The sequence below is a fragment of the Scomber japonicus genome, chromosome 22, assembly GCF_027409825.1.
Source record: "Scomber japonicus isolate fScoJap1 chromosome 22, fScoJap1.pri, whole genome shotgun sequence".
Classification (NCBI taxonomy): Eukaryota; Metazoa; Chordata; class Actinopteri; order Scombriformes; family Scombridae; genus Scomber; species Scomber japonicus.
Genome location: NC_070599.1, coordinates 612501 through 630000, shown reverse-complemented (window position 1 = coordinate 630000; position 17500 = coordinate 612501). Strand labels below are relative to the sequence as shown.

The following is a 17500-nucleotide window of genomic DNA, read 5'->3' as shown; positions in this document are numbered from 1 at the left end:
AATCCACGAGCTTCACACACACACACACACACACACACACACACACACACACACACAGAGAGTATATTATGAATGTGTTTTCCTTTGCACACTTGGCTGAATGGAGGATTTTTGTGCTTTAGAAATAATTGTAATAGGGGCAAATAGGTAGTGTACAGTAAATATGTGAGATATCAATTAGAATTTGTATGCATTGTAGGTAGGAATGATGTGGTATAAAGTGTAAAGATTAGGTATATGTGGCTGATGGTGTCCTATATGTGACGTGTATTATGTCTACAGTGAATAGAATGTGTGAAAAATTCAATGTTTACTTCCTTCAGTGACACGGACGGGTATAACGGGCCCTGGCGTAGCTTTAAATGGGCTTTCTGCAGCCTGTTTCATCGCTTACGGCCATACCACCCTGAACACGCCCGATCTCGTCTGATCTCGGAAGCTAAGCAGGGTCGGGCCTGGTTAGTACTTGGATGGGAGACCGCCTGGGAATACCAGGTGCTGTAAGCTTTTTTTCTCTCAGCTGTCACCAAAGGAGGGCGCTGTTGCTCCATCACCGCACACAGGGCTTTGAGGAACAAAAGCTGCAATCATTCCAGCTGTGTCTGTATGCACGCCAGAGAGGTGGCACTGAGACGCCTCACTTTCCGAGTAGTTTTTTAGGGTTCCAGTTCTCACTGTTACAGCCTGTAAAAAGCCTGCAATCATCTTATAAGCGCGTGTACACAAATAGCCTGAGAAACAAGGTTGCAGTCCTTCCGGCTGTGTGTTTTTCTCCACAGAAAAAAACAATTCCTATGAAAGTAATGTTAAAGGATAGCACATATTTGATGGCTGAGACACCATTATCCGCCACTCAGATGGTGTGAGGAACTGTCAGTGGTGTCACAGCATGTTTAAATGGGCTTTCTGCAGCCTGTTTTGTCGCTTATAAAACAGGCTTTACATAAAAAAGATTTGATAAGAGAACCAGGTGTGCACTTTTGTGATATCCCAAATCAATCCCCGAGCTACACACACACACACACACACACACACACACACACACACACACACACACACACACACAGAGAGAGAGTATATTATGAATGTGTTTTCATATTAAGTGTTTTCCTTTGCACACTTGGCTGAATGGAGGATTTTTGTGCTTTAGAAATAATTGTAATAGGGGCAAATAGGTAGTGTACAGTAAATATGTGAGATATCAATTAGAATTTGTATGCATTGTAGGTAGGAATGATGTGGTATAAAGTGTAAAGATTAGGTATATGTGGCTGATGGTGTCCTATATGTGACGTGTATTATGTCTACAGTGAATAGAATGTGTGAAAAATTCAATGTTTACTTCCTTCAGTGACACGGACGGGTATAACGGGCCCTGGCGTAGCTTTAAATGGGCTTTCTGCAGCCTGTTTCATCGCTTACGGCCATACCACCCTGAACACGCCCGATCTCGTCTGATCTCGGAAGCTAAGCAGGGTCGGGCCTGGTTAGTACTTGGATGGGAGACCGCCTGGGAATACCAGGTGCTGTAAGCTTTTTTTCTCTCAGCTGTCACCAAAGGAGGGCGCTGTTGCTCCATCACCGCACACAGGGCTTTGAGGAACAAAAGCTGCAATCATTCCAGCTGTGTCTGTATGCACGCCAGAGAGGTGGCACTGAGACGCCTCACTTTCCGAGTAGTTTTTAGGGTTCCAGTTCTCACTGTTACAGCCTGTAAAAAGCCTGCAATCATCTTATAAGCGCGTGTACACAAATAGCCTGAGAAACAAGGTTGCAGTCCTTCCGGCTGTGTGTTTTTCTCCACAGAAAAAAACAATTCCTATGAAAGTAATGTTAAAGGATAGCACGTATTTGATGGCTGAGACACCATTATCCGCCACTCAGATGGTGTGAGGAACTGTCAGTGGTGTCACAGCATGTTTAAATGGGCTTTCTGCAGCCTGTTTTGTCGCTTATAAAACAGGCTTTACATAAAAAAGATTTGATAAGAGAACCAGGTGTGCACTTTTGTGATATCCCAAATCAATCCCCGAGCTACACACACACACACACACACACACACACAGAGAGAGAGTATATTATGAATGTGTTTTCATATTAAGTGTTTTCCTTTGCACACTTGGCTGAATGGAGGATTTTTGTGCTTTAGAAATAATTGTAATAGGGGCAAATAGGTAGTGTACAGTAAATATGTGAGATATCAATTAGAATTTGTATGCATTGTAGGTAGGAATGATGTGGTATAAAGTGTAAAGATTAGGTATATGTGGCTGATGGTGTCCTATATGTGACGTGTATTATGTCTACAGTGAATAGAATGTGTGAAAAATTCAATGTTTACTTCCTTCAGTGACACGGACGGGTATAACGGGCCCTGGCGTAGCTTTAAATGGGCTTTCTGCAGCCTGTTTCATCGCTTACGGCCATACCACCCTGAACACGCCCACTTCCGGTTCACTTCCTGGTAGCAGCTTGAAGCACATGGTGAGAGAGAGAGGAGAGGACACAGCGTCGTTGAATTACAAAAGAAAAAGAAGAACATCTGAGATAAAAGAAGTTACTGACTCCCCCAGCAGCATATGCTGCCAGGGGGACAGTCTTCTGGCTCCAAAAAAAATATTAAGGACGGATAACTCGGTTATGACCCAAGCTATGGAAAAGACAAAGAGTGTGGTAATGGCGGATAATGGAGAGGTAGCGCGGAGGGACTCCCGTCCAACCGTGGCAGGTGGAGAGAGGAGAGAGGGAGTGCTGGAGGTCGGAGAGAGTGGAGCCGACTGAGGAGTGGAGAGACGAGCAGGGAAGGAGAATTTGATGAGCAGCAGAGTGGGGAGAGCAGGGGAGACTCTGCAGCATGGAGGACTCGATGGAGGAGCAGCGCGGAGGAGGGGAGAGGACAGAGAGGAGGGGAAAATGAAAGAGGTCAGGAGTAACAATATTGCAAAAGACCTTGTGATTAATGTTGACATCGAGGGGGATGATATTGTTACAATGATTGATCTCCTGAAAGCGGTGGAGCTCACATGCGGGAGAGTGTTGGGGTGCAGAACAAAAAATGGGAAGCGCTGGGAGCTCACCATGAGTAACACAAAAGGAAAGGAAAGACTGTTGGACGGCTTCAAAATAAAAAACTCACGCATCGTGGCTACGGAGCTGATCAGAAACATAAGAGTGGTGTCTTTTTTAAACTTGCCACTCTACATTACGGACGATGAAATAAGAGACAAGTTGAGTCAGTGGGGAGTGGAGCCGGCATCTAACATTCGCAGGAGGAAATGGGCAGGGACGGAGATCTTTGACGGGACTCGTTTCCTAAAGGTGAAATTTCCAGAGTCTGTCTCATCCCTGCCCTACAGCACGAAATTTGACACCCTGGAGGGTTCGGAATATTTTCGTGTGTTGCATGACCAGCAGGCAAAAGTGTGCAGGTTATGTTTACAACCGGGACATATTTTACGAGAGTGCCCGGAGTTTTGTTGTTATCGCTGTAAAAAACAAGGACATTATGCACGGGAGTGCGCCGATATGACGGCAGTGGCAACGGAGAAGAGAGAGATGGTGGAGGAAGAGGAGGAGGAAGTGGAGGAGGACGTGGAGGAGGAAGGAAGCGAGAAGGAAGAAGCATCAAGCGAGATGGAGACGGACGAGGAGGAGAGGAGAGAGTCAGAGGAAGAGATGGAGGCTGTTGGCGTAAAGAAGAGCAGCAGCGACAATGTCAACGCGACCAAGGAAACACAGATGCTGAAGGAAAAGAGTGAGGTGACGGAGAGGAGAGGAGGTGCGGAGCCGGAGGACAGCGGGAGCAGAAGGGGACGCAGCAGGAGTGTCCTCCGCAGCAGCGACGGTGGGGGAAACTCGCTCTCAGAGGGAAAGCTGAGCACATCAAAAGGGGTAAGACCTGAGGATGTAATTAAAGGGGGAGGAAAAAACATAACTGAAGAGGCTTTGCCTCAGAGAGGGACTAGAGGGAGGAAAAATAAAAAAGGACATAAAAAATGATGAAGGACATATATATGACAGGGAATATCTTTTTTCTTTCTTCATAAATGACTCTACAGCTAGCATCCTTAAATGCAAATGGACTGAGAAGCACTGCCAAATTTGATAAACTGATTAGATTGTGCAAAGCTGATATCATTTGCCTACAAGAGACTCATTGGGATGCAGCAACAGAGATAATAATGAAGAAATTGTGGAGTGGAGAAATTTTCTCTTGTTATGGGACAAACATAGCAAGAGGAGTAAGTATATTAATAAATAAAAAGAACTGTGATATAGATGCAACTTTAGTGAATTGTGATAGAAAAGGGAGGTGGATAAGAATCAAATTTACAATAAATAAACGGACTTATGAACTATTGAATATATATGCCCCGAATGTGGAAGGTGAACGTTCAGTTTTCTTCAAGGACATGCAACATCATGGACAATCTACTGACATCGTCATGGGGGATTTTAATGTAAAACTAAATACATTAGATAGTAATGTGATGGGTCCGCTGAAAACAGACACTTCCAGGGCTATATTAAGGGATTGGATGTTAAAGGAGAGATGGTGTGATGTGTGGAGAATAGAAAATTCAGTAATGAGGACATATTCCAGAATACAGCAAGTTGAAGGGAAAATAAATAGAAGCAGAATTGATTTATGTCTTGTGAGAGAAGATCAACTTATAAATGTGCACTCTGCTTACTATGAGATAAATTGTATAAGTGATCATGCATTTTTAACTGTTACAATGGGGGATTTGAGAAAAGGAAGGGGAGGGGGCTTGTGGCATCTAAATGCGAAATTATTGGAATGTGAATCTTATGTGAATGTCATACATAATTTAATTATGAAGAAGAGTGCACAGCCTGTTTTCATAAACAATATCATAGAAGAGTGGGAAAATCTAAAAGGGGAAATTAAACAGAAAAGCATTAATTTTGCAAAGAAATTGAGATTGAAAGAATCACAAAAGGAAAGGAAAATTATAGCTGAGATTGATAAAATAAATATGCAAGACATTGGTGATGAAGACAGGCTGGGCGCTCTGTATGAAGATCTAAAAGAATTGGGAAGGAAAAAATGTGAAGGAGCTATAATACGAAGTAGAGCACAATATGCAGTGGAGGGAGAAAAAAGTACCAGCTTCTTTTTAAACTTAGAAAGGAGAAAACAAGAACAATGCTATATACATGAGTTAAAAATTAAAGGTGGGGAAGTAACGTCAAAATTATCAAATATTATAGAAAATGTGCATGAATTTTATGTAAATCTGTTTACATCAGAAGGGTCAGATGATAAAATAACATCGGAGGTATTAGACAAATTAAAAGTGGAGTTAGCTGAAGGAGATAGAGAGTTATGTGATCAGGAACTCAGAGTAGAGGAAATAGAGGAAGCTATAAAAAATTTAACAACTAATAAGAGTCCGGGCAGTGATGGGCTGACGGCTAATTTTTATAAGGTTTTTGCCAGTGTGCTTAAGCCGATTCTATTGAAAGTATATAATGAAATGATAAAGACTGAAAGAATAGGAAAGACGATGGCAGAAGGTGTAATCACCCTGATTTTTAAAAAGGGGGATAAAACAGATCTGGCCAACTATAGGCCTATTACTCTTTTAAATGTAGATTATAAGATTTTGATGAAGGTGTTTGCAAATAGAGTTAAAACAGTCATGCATAGTATTATAGCACCGACACAGGCATACAGTATTCCAGGGAGGGGGGCACCAGACATAATCCATACTATTAGAGACACAATAGAATATTTAAAAATAACAGGGAGGGAAGGGATTTTGGTTTCGTTAGATTTTAACAAAGCTTTTGACAGGGTGGAGCATGATTTCATGTTTAAAGTATTACAGAAAATGGGATTTGGAGAAAAATTTACAAATTGGTTAAAACTATTATATAGTACAGCGACAGGGAGAGTCAAAGTGAACGGTGTCTTAACTGATGAATTCAAACTAAATAGGTCAGTAAGACAGGGGTGTCCCATGTCTTCACTGTTATATTCTATTGTAGTGGAGCCTTTAAGTGTGTTATTGAAATGTGACAATCATGTTAAAGGGATTGATTTACCTGGGGGGGGGGGGTGTGTGTCATCCAGCAATTTGCGGATGATACAACCTTGATGTTAAAAGATATGGAGAGTGTGAATAGGGCAATCGAGCTAGTGAACATGTTCGGTAGAGCATCAGGCTCCCGGATAAATATCATTAAATCAGAAGTACTATTTATTAACATGGTCAGCCCTGCACAAACCAGCATGAAACTGAAAATACAACCAAAACATGTGAAAATACTAGGAACATATATAGGAGTTGATAATGTGATGGCAAGAGATGAAACCTGGACAAAAATACTAAACAACATAGAAGTGATATTAACATGGTGGAGGATGAGAGATTTAAAACTCAATGGGAAAGTAGTGGTGTTAAATAGTCTGGTTTATTCTAAACTGAATTACGTGTTAGACGTATTAGACTTACCCTTGTGGGTATTGAATAGATTACATGAAATAAGCACTAAATTCATTTGGGGAAGCACAATTAGTAAAATAGCTAGGAAAACATTAATAAACAAATATAATGAGGGGGGTCTAAAACTGTTAGATATAGAAAGTAGGAAAAAAGCTTTTAGAATCAAGTTAGTTACGAAATATCTCTGTGACAACACTGACTATGGCTGGAAAAATTTAATGAGGTATTTTCTGAATAAGATATTAAATATAGGGGATTATGTGTTACTGATGAAACTGAAGACATCCATGATGGCAGCACTCCCACATTTTTATAGGGAGGTCCTGTCAGCTCAGGGAGAGTTCTTAGAACACATACACTATGGGGCTAGCTCTGTGAGCATGATAAAAGAATTACCTATTTTTCTAAACAAATGTGTTAAAAGAGGAGATCAATTGTTGTATAATGCAAAGATGATACAGGCAAAAATAGTTCAACTAAAAGATATAATGTACGAGGTGATACCTGGGTTTCTACCCACGCAGGCAGTATATGATAGTGTAAAAGAAATAGATTATGATGTAAAATATGCAACTGTGGACAATTATTACAAAGTAATTCAAGAAAGTATTCCACAATCATGGAAATCAAAAATCAAATCAGACACGAGAAGAGACAGGAGTAGTAGGTTTCCTGATTTAACATTTTTTCTTGGTGAAGAAATCAGAGATTTTAGTGTGATAAAGTGCAAACAAATCTATGAACGTGTTGTAATGAAGGTGGCACAGAGACCGGCCTCCTTGTCCTACTGGAGCAGGATGTATCCTACATTAGATGGGGACAAAATCTGGGAGACATGGAAAATTAAAGGGAATAGCATTGAAGCAGCAGATCATGATTTCAAATTAAGACATAACAAAATTTACACTAATGTGATCCTGCACCAGTTGGACAGGGGGGTCGACAGAGAGTGTGATGTGTGTGGGTTAGAAGCTGAAAATGTAGTGCATATGTATGTAAGATGTAATGAACTGGGTGAGTTTTTTGGCAGGTTGAAATGTTGTCTGATCAAAAAACTGGGATTAATCTGGGATGATAGGGATTCATGGGAAATTTTTGTTTTATTTGGTATTTGGGAGAAGAGCAGGGTGAAGAACACAGAGCTGTGCAGGTTCCTATTGAGTCACGCTAGATGGGCTATTAAATCAAGACGTAATATAGCACATTATGAAAATAGGCTCATTTCTGTCTGGTCAATCTTCAAAAGCATAGTACAGACTCAGATTAAATGATGCACAGCGCTGTGAACTTCACTAAGCTCTTCACTGAACACAGTAGTCTCTTCACTTACAAACATAAGGGTGAAATTGAGTGGCACTGGTAGAGGGTAATCCTTCAAATAAATGTCTAAAAGCAATAATGTTATATTGGGTAATTTGATAGAAGAAATGATGTCTGTAAATAATTTATTTTTATTTTTTTTCTCCTTTTTATTTATTCATTTTTTTGTTTTGTTTTTGTTTTTGTTTTGTTTTGGGGTTTGTGTGTGATAAGTGACTTTATTTGATAAGTATAGAGTGCCATAACAGTGTGGATCTTGCAAGAGGGAGCTGTTATGGCCAGTTACTGGGATGAATGTTAATATATTGTAATTTCTGGGGTAATTTGGATAGATGAAGGTAGCAAGGTTTGTAAATAGTTTATCTTTAATTTATTTGTTTGGTTTGGGGTTTGTGTGTGATGTGTGACCTATTCTATATAGTATAGAGTGCCATAACAGTGTGGATCTTGTAAAAGGGAGCTGTTATGGCCAGTTACTAGGACAAATGTTGATATATTGTAATGTTGGGGCAATTTTGATAGAGGAAGGTAGCAGGGTTTGTGAACTAAATGGTTTTTGTTTTGTTTTGTTTGTTTTGGGTTGTTTTGTATGTAATGTGTGACTGTAAAGGTGGATTTTTGTAACATTTGATGTGAGAATATTGTAAATCAAAAATATATTTTAAAAAACAAATATATTTTCATAATAAAAGACAAAAAAAAAAACACGCCCGATCTCGTCTGATCTCGGAAGCTAAGCAGGGTCGGGCCTGGTTAGTACTTGGATGGGAGACCGCCTGGGAATACCAGGTGCTGTAAGCTTTTTTCCCTCTCAGCTGTCACCAAAGGAGTGCGCTGTTGCTCCATCACCGCACACAGGGCTTTGAGGAACAAAAGCTGCAATCATTCCAGCTGTGTCTGAATGCACGCCAGAGAGGTGGCACTGAGACGCCTCACTTTCCAAGTAGTTTTTAGGGTTCCAGTTCTCACTGTTACAGCCTGTAAAAAGCCTGCAATCATCCCGCATGTACACAAATGGCCTGAGAAACAAGGTTGCAGTCCTTCCAGCTGTGTGTTTCTCCGCAGAAAAAAAACAACTATTCCTATCAAAGTACTGTTAAAGGATAGCATGTGTTTGATGGCTGAGACACCATTATCCGCCACTCAGCTGGTGTGAGCAACTGTCAGTGGTGTCACAGCATGTTTAAATGGGCTTTCTGCGGCCTGTTTCGTCGCTTACGGCCATACCACCCTGAACACGCCCGATCTCGTCTGATCTCGGAAGCTGAGCAGGGTCGGGCCTGGTTAGTACTTGGATGGGAGACCGCCTGGGAATACCAGGTGCTGTAAGCTTTTTTTCCCTCTCAGCTGTCACCAAAGGAGGGCGCTGTTGCTCCATCACCGCACACAGGGCTTTGAGGAACAAAAGCTGCAATCATTCCAGCTGTGTCTGAATGCACGCCAGAGAGGTGGCACTGAGACGCCTCACTTTCCAAGTAGTTTTTAGGGTTCCAGTTCTCACTGTTACAGCCTGTAAAAAGCCTGCAATCATCCCGCATGTACACAAATGGCCTGAGAAACAAGGTTGCAGTCCTTCCAGCTGTGTGTTTCTCCGCAGAAAAAAAAAACTATTCCTATCAAAGTACTGTCAAAGGATAGCATGTGTTTGATGGCTGAGACACCATTATCCGCCACTCAGCTGGTGTGAGCAACTGTCAGTGGTGTCACAGCATGTTTAAATGGGCTTTCTGCGGCCTGTTTCATCGCTTACGGCCATACCACCCTGAACACGCCCGATCTCGTCTGATCTCGGAAGCTAAGCAGGGTAGGGCCTGGTTAGTACTTGGATGGGAGACCGCCTGGGAATACCAGGTGCTGTAAGCTTTTTTTCCCTCTCAGCTGTCACCAAAGGAGGGCGCTGTTGCTCCATCACCGCACACAGGGCTTTGAGGAACAAAAGCTGCAATCATTCCAGCTGTGTCTGAATGCACGCCAGAGAGGTGGCACTGAGACGCCTCACTTTCCAAGTAGTTTTTAGGGTCCCAGTTCTCACTGTTACAGCCTGTAAAAAGCCTGCAATCATCCCGCATGTACACAAATGGCCTGAGAAACAAGGTTGCAGTCCTTCCAGCTGTGTGTTTCTCCGCAGAAAAAAAACAACTATTCCTATCAAAGTACTGTTAAAGGATAGCATGTGTTTGATGGCTGAGACACCATTATCCGCCACTCAACTGGTGTGAGCAACTGTCAGTGGTGTCACAGCATGTTTAAATGGGCTTTCTGCGGCCTGTTTCGTCGCTTACGGCCATACCACCCTGAACACGCCCGATCTCGTCTGATCTCGGAAGCTAAGCAGGGTCGGGCCTGGTTAGTACTTGGATGGGAGACCGCCTGGGAATACCAGGTGCTGTAAGCTTTTTTTCCCTCTCAGCTGTCACCAAAGGAGGGCGCTGTTGCTCCATCACCGCACACAGGGCTTTGAGGAACAAAAGCTGCAATCATTCCAGCTGTGTCTGAATGCACGCCAGAGAGGTGGCACTGAGACGCCTCACTTTCCAAGTAGTTTTTAGGGTTCCAGTTCTCACTGTTACAGCCTGTAAAAAGCCTGCAATCATCCCGCATGTACACAAATGGCCTGAGAAACAAGGTTGCAGTCCTTCCAGCTGTGTGTTTCTCCGCAGAAAAAAAAAAACTATTCCTATCAAAGTACTGTTAAAGGATAGCATGTGTTTGATGGCTGAGACACCATTATCCGCCACTCAGCTGGTGTGAGCAACTGTCAGTGGTGTCACAGCATGTTTAAATGGGCTTTCTGCGGCCTGTTTCGTCGCTTACGGCCATACCACCCTGAACACGCCCGATCTCGTCTGATCTCGGAAGCTAAGCAGGGTCGGGCCTGGTTAGTACTTGGATGGGAGACCGCCTGGGAATACCAGGTGCTGTAAGCTTTTTTTCTCTCAGCTGTCACCAAAGGAGGGCGCTGTTGCTCCATCACCGCACACAGGGCTTTGAGGAACAAAAGCTGCAATCATTCCAGCTGTGTCTGTATGCACGCCAGAGAGGTGGCACTGAGACGCCTCACTTTCCGAGTAGTTTTTAGGGTTCCAGTTCTCACTGTTACAGCCTGTAAAAAGCCTGCAATCATCTTATAAGCGCGTGTACACAAATAGCCTGAGAAACAAGGTTGCAGTCCTTCCGGCTGTGTGTTTTTCTCCACAGAAAAAAACAATTCCTATGAAAGTAATGTTAAAGGATAGCACGTATTTGATGGCTGAGACACCATTATCCGCCACTCAGATGGTGTGAGGAACTGTCAGTGGTGTCACAGCATGTTTAAATGGGCTTTCTGCAGCCTGTTTTGTCGCTTATAAAACAGGCTTTACATAAAAAAGATTTGATAAGAGAACCAGGTGTGCACTTTTGTGATATCCCAAATCAATCCCCGAGCTACACACACACACACACACACACACACACACAGAGAGAGAGTATATTATGAATGTGTTTTCATATTAAGTGTTTTCCTTTGCACACTTGGCTGAATGGAGGATTTTTGTGCTTTAGAAATAATTGTAATAGGGGCAAATAGGTAGTGTACAGTAAATATGTGAGATATCAATTAGAATTTGTATGCATTGTAGGTAGGAATGATGTGGTATAAAGTGTAAAGATTAGGTATATGTGGCTGATGGTGTCCTATATGTGACGTGTATTATGTCTACAGTGAATAGAATGTGTGAAAAATTCAATGTTTACTTCCTTCAGTGACACGGACGGGTATAACGGGCCCTGGCGTAGCTTTAAATGGGCTTTCTGCAGCCTGTTTCATCGCTTACGGCCATACCACCCTGAACATGCCCGATCTCGTCTGATCTCGGAAGCTAAGCAGGGTCGGGCCTGGTTAGTACTTGGATGGGAGACCGCCTGGGAATACCAGGTGCTGTAAGCTTTTTTTCTCTCAGCTGTCACCAAAGGAGGGCGCTGTTGCTCCATCACCGCACACAGGGCTTTGAGGAACAAAAGCTGCAATCATTCCAGCTGTGTCTGTATGCACGCCAGAGAGGTGGCACTGAGAACACGCCCACTTCCGGTTCACTTCCTGGTTGCAGCTGAAGCACATGGTGAGAGAGAGAGGACAGGACAAAGAGTCAGAAAGCAGCAAGAGGAAAAGAATAACATCAACGGATAAAGAAGTTACTGATTCCCCCAGCAGCATATGCTGCCAGGGGGACAGTCTTCGGACTCAAAAAAAAATAAGGACGGATAATCAGGTTATGACCCAAGCAATGGATAAGATAAAGAGTGTGGATATGGCGGACAATGGAGAGAAAGCACGGAGGGACTCGCGTCCTTCCGCAGCAGGTGGAGAGAGGAGAGAAGGAGAGGTGGAGGTCGGAGAGAGTGGGGCCGACAGAGGAGTGGAGAGAGGAGCGGGGAAGGAGAGAGTGGAGAGAGCAGAGGAGACTCTGCAGCAAGGAGGACGTTATGGAGGAGCAGTGTGGAGGAAGGAGGACGGAGCGGAGGGGAAAACTAAAGAGGTCAGGAGTGATAATATTGTCAAAGAGCTTGTAATTAATGTGGAGATAGAGGGGGATGATATTATTACGATGATTGATCTTTTAAAAGCAGTGGAGCTCATATGTGGAAGAGTGTTGGGCTGCAGGACCAAGAATGGCAAGCGTTGGGAGCTCACCATGAGCAATATAAAAGGAAAAGAAAGACTGCTGGACGGATTTAAGATCAAAAACTCAAGAATTGTGGCAACAGAACTAATAAAAAACACAAGAGTGGTGTCTTTTCTGAATCTACCACTGTACATAACGGACAATCAAATAAAGGACAAATTACGTCAGTGGGGAGTGGAACCGGCATCGGATATTCGCCGACGGAAATGGGCAGGGACGGAAATCTATGATGGGACAAGATTCCTCAAGGTAAAATTTCCTGAGGCGATTTCGTCCCTGCCTTATAGCACCAAGTTTGACACTCTAGAGGGAGCTGAATATTTTCGAGTCCTGCATGATCAGCAGATGAAAGTGTGTCGGTTGTGTCTGCAACCGGGACATATACTGCGTGAGTGCCCGGAGTTTTACTGCTTCAGGTGCAAAAAACAAGGACATTATGCACGTGAATGTGTGGACATGACAGCGGTGGCCACAGAGAGGGGAGAGATGGTGGAGGAGGAGGAGGACGTGGAGGAGGAAGGTAGCAAAAAAGAGGAGGCGTCAAGCGAAATGGAGACGGACGAGGAGGAGAGGAGAGAGTCTGAGGAGGAGATGGAGGCTGTCGGGGAAAAGGAGAGCAGTAGCGACAGTGTCGACGTGACCAGGGGGACCCAGATGTTGGAGGGAAGGAGTGAGGTGACGGAGCGGAGAGGAGGTGCGGAGTCGGAGGACAGCGGGTACAGAAGGGGACGCAGCAGGAGTATCCTCCGTAGCAGCGACGGCGGAGGTGACCCGCGATCAGAGAGACAGCTGAACACATCACAAGGGGTAAGACCAGAGGATGAGGTTAAAGGGGGAGGAAAAGACATGAATGAAGTGGAAAGTGTGGTTTTGCCTCAGAGAGGGACTAGAGGGAGGAAAAATAAAAAGGACAGAAAGAAATGAAAGCAATACATATGATAGGGGATATATTCTTTCTTGTCTTGTAAATGACACTGACACTAGCATCCTTGAATGCGAATGGACTTAGAAGCATTGCCAAATTTAATAAACTCATTAGATTGTGCAAAGCAGATGTCATTTGCCTCCAAGAGACTCACTGGGATGCAGCAACTGAGGTACAAATGGGACAATTGTGGAGTGGACAATTTTTTTCTAGTTTTGGGACTAACAGAGCAAGAGGAGTCAGTGTATTAATAAATAAAAGAAACTGTGATATAAATGCCACCTTGGTGAATGGTGATGGGGAAGGGAGGTGGGTAAAAATCAAATTTAAAATACACAAACGGACTTATGAACTTTTGAATATATATGCCCCGAACGTGGAAAGTGAACGTTCAAATTTCTTTAAAGAAATACAACAACATGGACAAGCAACTGACATCATCATGGGGGACTTTAATGTGAAATTAAATGATTTGGACGGAAATGTGATAGGTCCGCTGAAAACAGACACTTCAAGGACTGTTTTAAAGGAGTGGATGTTAAAGGAGAGGTGGTGTGATGTGTGGAGGCAAAAAAATCCAGTATTAAGAACATACTCAAGAGTCCAGCAAGTTCAAGGAAAAATAAATAGAAGTAGAATCGATTTATGTCTTGCAAAAGAGGACCAACTGGTAAATATGCATTCTGTTTATTATGAAATTAACTGTTTAAGCGATCATGCATTTTTGATTGTGACAATGGGGGATTTGAGGAAAGGAAGGGGAGGGGGTTTATGGCACCTAAATGCAAATTTATTAGAAAATGAATCTTATGTGCAGCAGATACACAATTTAATTATGAAGAAGAGCGTACAGCCTGGTTTCAAAAACGATGTCATAGAAGAGTGGGAAAATCTAAAAAGGGAAATTAAACAAAAAAGCATTAATTTTGCAAAAAAATTGAGGTTTAAAGACTTACAAAAGGAAAGGAAAATTATAGATGAGATTGATAGAATAAATATGCAAGACGTTGGTGATGAAGACAGGCTGGGCGCTCTGTATGAAGATCTAAAAGAATTGGGAAGGAAAAAATGTGAAGGAGCTATAATAAGAAGTAGAGCACAATATGCAGTGGAGGGAGAAAAAAGTACCAGCTTCTTTTTAAACTTAGAAAGGAGAAAACAAGAACAATGCTATATACATGAGTTAAAAATTAAAGGTGGGGAAGTAACGTCAAAATTATCAAATATTATAGAAAATGTGCATGAATTTTATGTAAATCTGTTTACATCAGAAGGGTCAGATGATAAAATAACATCGGAGGTATTAGACAAATTAAAAATGCAGTTAGCTGAAGGAGATAGAGAGTTATGTGATCAGGAACTCAGAGTAGAGGAAATAGAGGAAGCTATAAAAAATTTAACAATTAACAAGAGTCCGGGTAGTGATGGGCTGACAGCTAATTTTTATAAGGTTTTTGCCAGTGTGCTTAAGCCGATTCTATTGAAGGTATATAATGAAATGATAAGGACTGAAAGAGTAGGAAAGACGATGGCAGAAGGTGTAATCACCCTGATTTTTAAAAAGGGGGATAAAACAGATCTGGCCAACTATAGGCCTATTACTCTTTTAAATGTAGATTATAAGATTTTGATGAAGGTGTTTGCAAATAGAGTTAAAACAGTCATGCATAGTATTATAGCACCGACACAGGCATACAGTATTCCAGGGAGGGGGGCACCAGACATAATCCATACTATTAGAGACACAATAGAATATTTAAAAATAACAGGGAGGGAAGGGATTTTGGTTTCGTTAGATTTTAACAAAGCTTTTGACAGGGTGGAGCATGATTTCATGTTTAAAGTATTACAGAAAATGGGATTTGGAGAAAAATTTACAAATTGGTTAAAACTGTTATATAGTACAGCGACAGGGAGAGTCAAAATTAATGGTGTCTTAACTGATGAATTCAAACTAAATAGGTCAGTAAGACAGGGGTGTCCCATGTCTTCACTGTTATATTCTATTGTTGTGGAACCTTTAAGTGTGTTATTGAAATGTGACAATCATGTTAAAGGGATTGATTTACCTGGAGGGGGGGTGTGTGTCATCCAGCAATTTGCGGATGACACAACCTTGATGTTAAAAGATATGGAGAGTGTGAATAGGGCAATCGAGCTAGTGAACATGTTCGGTAGAGCATCAGGCTCCCGGATAAATATCATTAAATCAGAAGTACTATTTATTAACATGGTCAGCCCTGCACAAACCAGCATGAAACTGAAAATACAACCAAAACATGTGAAAATACTAGGAACATATATAGGAGTTGATAATGTGATGGCAAGAGATGAAACCTGGACAAAAATACTAAACAACATAGAAGTGATATTAACATGGTGGAGGATGAGAGATTTAAAACTTAATGGGAAAGTAGTGGTGTTAAATAGTCTGGTTTATTCTAAACTCAATTACGTGTTAGACGTATTAGACTTACCCTTGTGGGTATTGAATAGATTACATGAAATAAGCACTAAATTCATTTGGGGAAGCACAATTAGTAAAATAGCTAGGAAAACATTAATAAACAAATATAATGAGGGGGGTCTAAAACTGTTAGATATAGAAAGTAGGAAAAAAGCTTTTAGAATCAAGTTAGTTAAGAAATATCTCTGTGACAACACTGACTATGGCTGGAAAAATTTAATGAGGTATTTTCTGAACAAGATATTAAATATAGGGGATTATGTGTTAATGATGAAACTGAAGACACCCATGATGGCAGTACTCCCACATTTTTATAGGGAGGTCCTGTCAGCTCAGGGAGAGTTCTTAGAACACATACACTATGGGGCTAGCTCTGTGAGCATGATAAAAGAATTACCTATTTTTCTGAACAAATATGTCAAAAGAGGAGATCAATTGTTGTATAATGCAAAGATGATACAGGCAAAAATAGTTCAACTGAAAGATATAATGTATGAAGTAATACCTGGGTTTCTACCCACGCAGGCAGTATATGATAGTGTAAAAGAAATAGATTATGATGTAAAATATGCAACTGTGGACAATTATTACAAAGTAATTCAAGAAAGTATTCCACAATCATGGAAATCAAAAATCAAATCAGACACGAGAAGAGACAGGAGTAGTAGGTTTCCTGATTTAACATTTTTTCATGGTGAAGAAATCAGAGATTTTAGTGTGATAAAGTGCAAACAAATCTATGAACGTGTTGTAATGAAGGTGACACAGAGGCCGGCCTCCTTGTCCTACTGGAGCAGGATGTATCCTACATTAAATGGGGACAAAATCTGGGAGACATGGAAAATTAAAGGGAATAGCATTGAAGCAGCAGATCATGATTTCAAATTAAGACATAACAAAATTTACACTAATGTGATCCTGCACCAGTTGGACAGGGGGGTCGACAGAGAGTGTGATGTGTGTGGGTTAGAAGATGAAAATTTAGTGCATATGTATGTAAGATGTAATGAACTGGGTGAATTTTTTGGCAGGTTGAAATGTTGTCTGATCAAAAAACTAGGATTAATCTGGGATGATAGGGATTCATGGGAAATTTTTGTTTTATTTGGTATTTGGGAGAAGAGCAGGGTGAAGAACACAGAGCTGTGCAGGTTCCTATTGAGTCATGCTAGATGGGCTATTAAATCAAGACGTAATATAGCACATTATGAAAATAGGCTCATTTCTGTCTGGTCAATCTTCAAAAGCATAGTACAGACTCAGATTAAATATAGGATGATGCACAGCGCTGTGAACTTCACTAAGCTCTTCACTGAACACAGTAGTCTATTTACTTACAAACATAAGGGTGAAATTGAGTGGCACTGGTAGAAGGTAATACTTCAAATAAATGTCTAAAAGCAATAATGTTATATTGGGTAATTTGATAGAAGAAATGATGTCTGTAAATAATTTATTTTTATTTTTTTCTCCTTTTTATTTATTCATTTTTTTTTGGTTTTGTTTTGGTTTTTGTTTTGTTTTGGGGTTTTTGTGTGATAAGTGACTTTATTTGATAAGTATAGAGTGCCATAACAGTGTGGATCTTGCAAGAGGGAGCTGTTATGGCCAGTTACTGGGATGAATGTTAATATATTGTAATTTCTGGGGT

General features: G+C 41.5%; 7 non-coding genes across 7 annotated transcripts; all 7 read left to right on the top strand.

The window, feature by feature from the left end:
• The first annotated feature begins 388 nt into the window (after positions 1-388).
• On the top strand, positions 389-507 carry LOC128384522 (5S ribosomal RNA). Its single transcript, XR_008324262.1, has one exon. It is a non-coding gene; the product is annotated as a 5S ribosomal RNA (ribosomal RNA).
• Positions 508-1416: 909 nt separating this feature from the next.
• LOC128384521 (5S ribosomal RNA) lies at positions 1417-1535 on the top strand. The gene has a single exon (XR_008324261.1). It is a non-coding gene; the product is annotated as a 5S ribosomal RNA (ribosomal RNA).
• Positions 1536-9006: 7471 nt separating this feature from the next.
• LOC128384729 (5S ribosomal RNA) lies at positions 9007-9125 on the top strand. Its single transcript, XR_008324468.1, has one exon. It is a non-coding gene; the product is annotated as a 5S ribosomal RNA (ribosomal RNA).
• A 412-nt stretch (positions 9126-9537) lies between these two features.
• Positions 9538-9656, top strand: LOC128384494 (5S ribosomal RNA). The gene has a single exon (XR_008324233.1). It is a non-coding gene; the product is annotated as a 5S ribosomal RNA (ribosomal RNA).
• Positions 9657-10069: 413 nt separating this feature from the next.
• Positions 10070-10188, top strand: LOC128384520 (5S ribosomal RNA). The gene has a single exon (XR_008324260.1). It is a non-coding gene; the product is annotated as a 5S ribosomal RNA (ribosomal RNA).
• Positions 10189-10601: 413 nt separating this feature from the next.
• On the top strand, positions 10602-10720 carry LOC128384518 (5S ribosomal RNA). Its single transcript, XR_008324257.1, has one exon. It is a non-coding gene; the product is annotated as a 5S ribosomal RNA (ribosomal RNA).
• An 882-nt stretch (positions 10721-11602) lies between these two features.
• On the top strand, positions 11603-11721 carry LOC128384594 (5S ribosomal RNA). Its single transcript, XR_008324333.1, has one exon. It is a non-coding gene; the product is annotated as a 5S ribosomal RNA (ribosomal RNA).
• The last annotated feature ends 5779 nt before the right edge of the window (positions 11722-17500 follow it).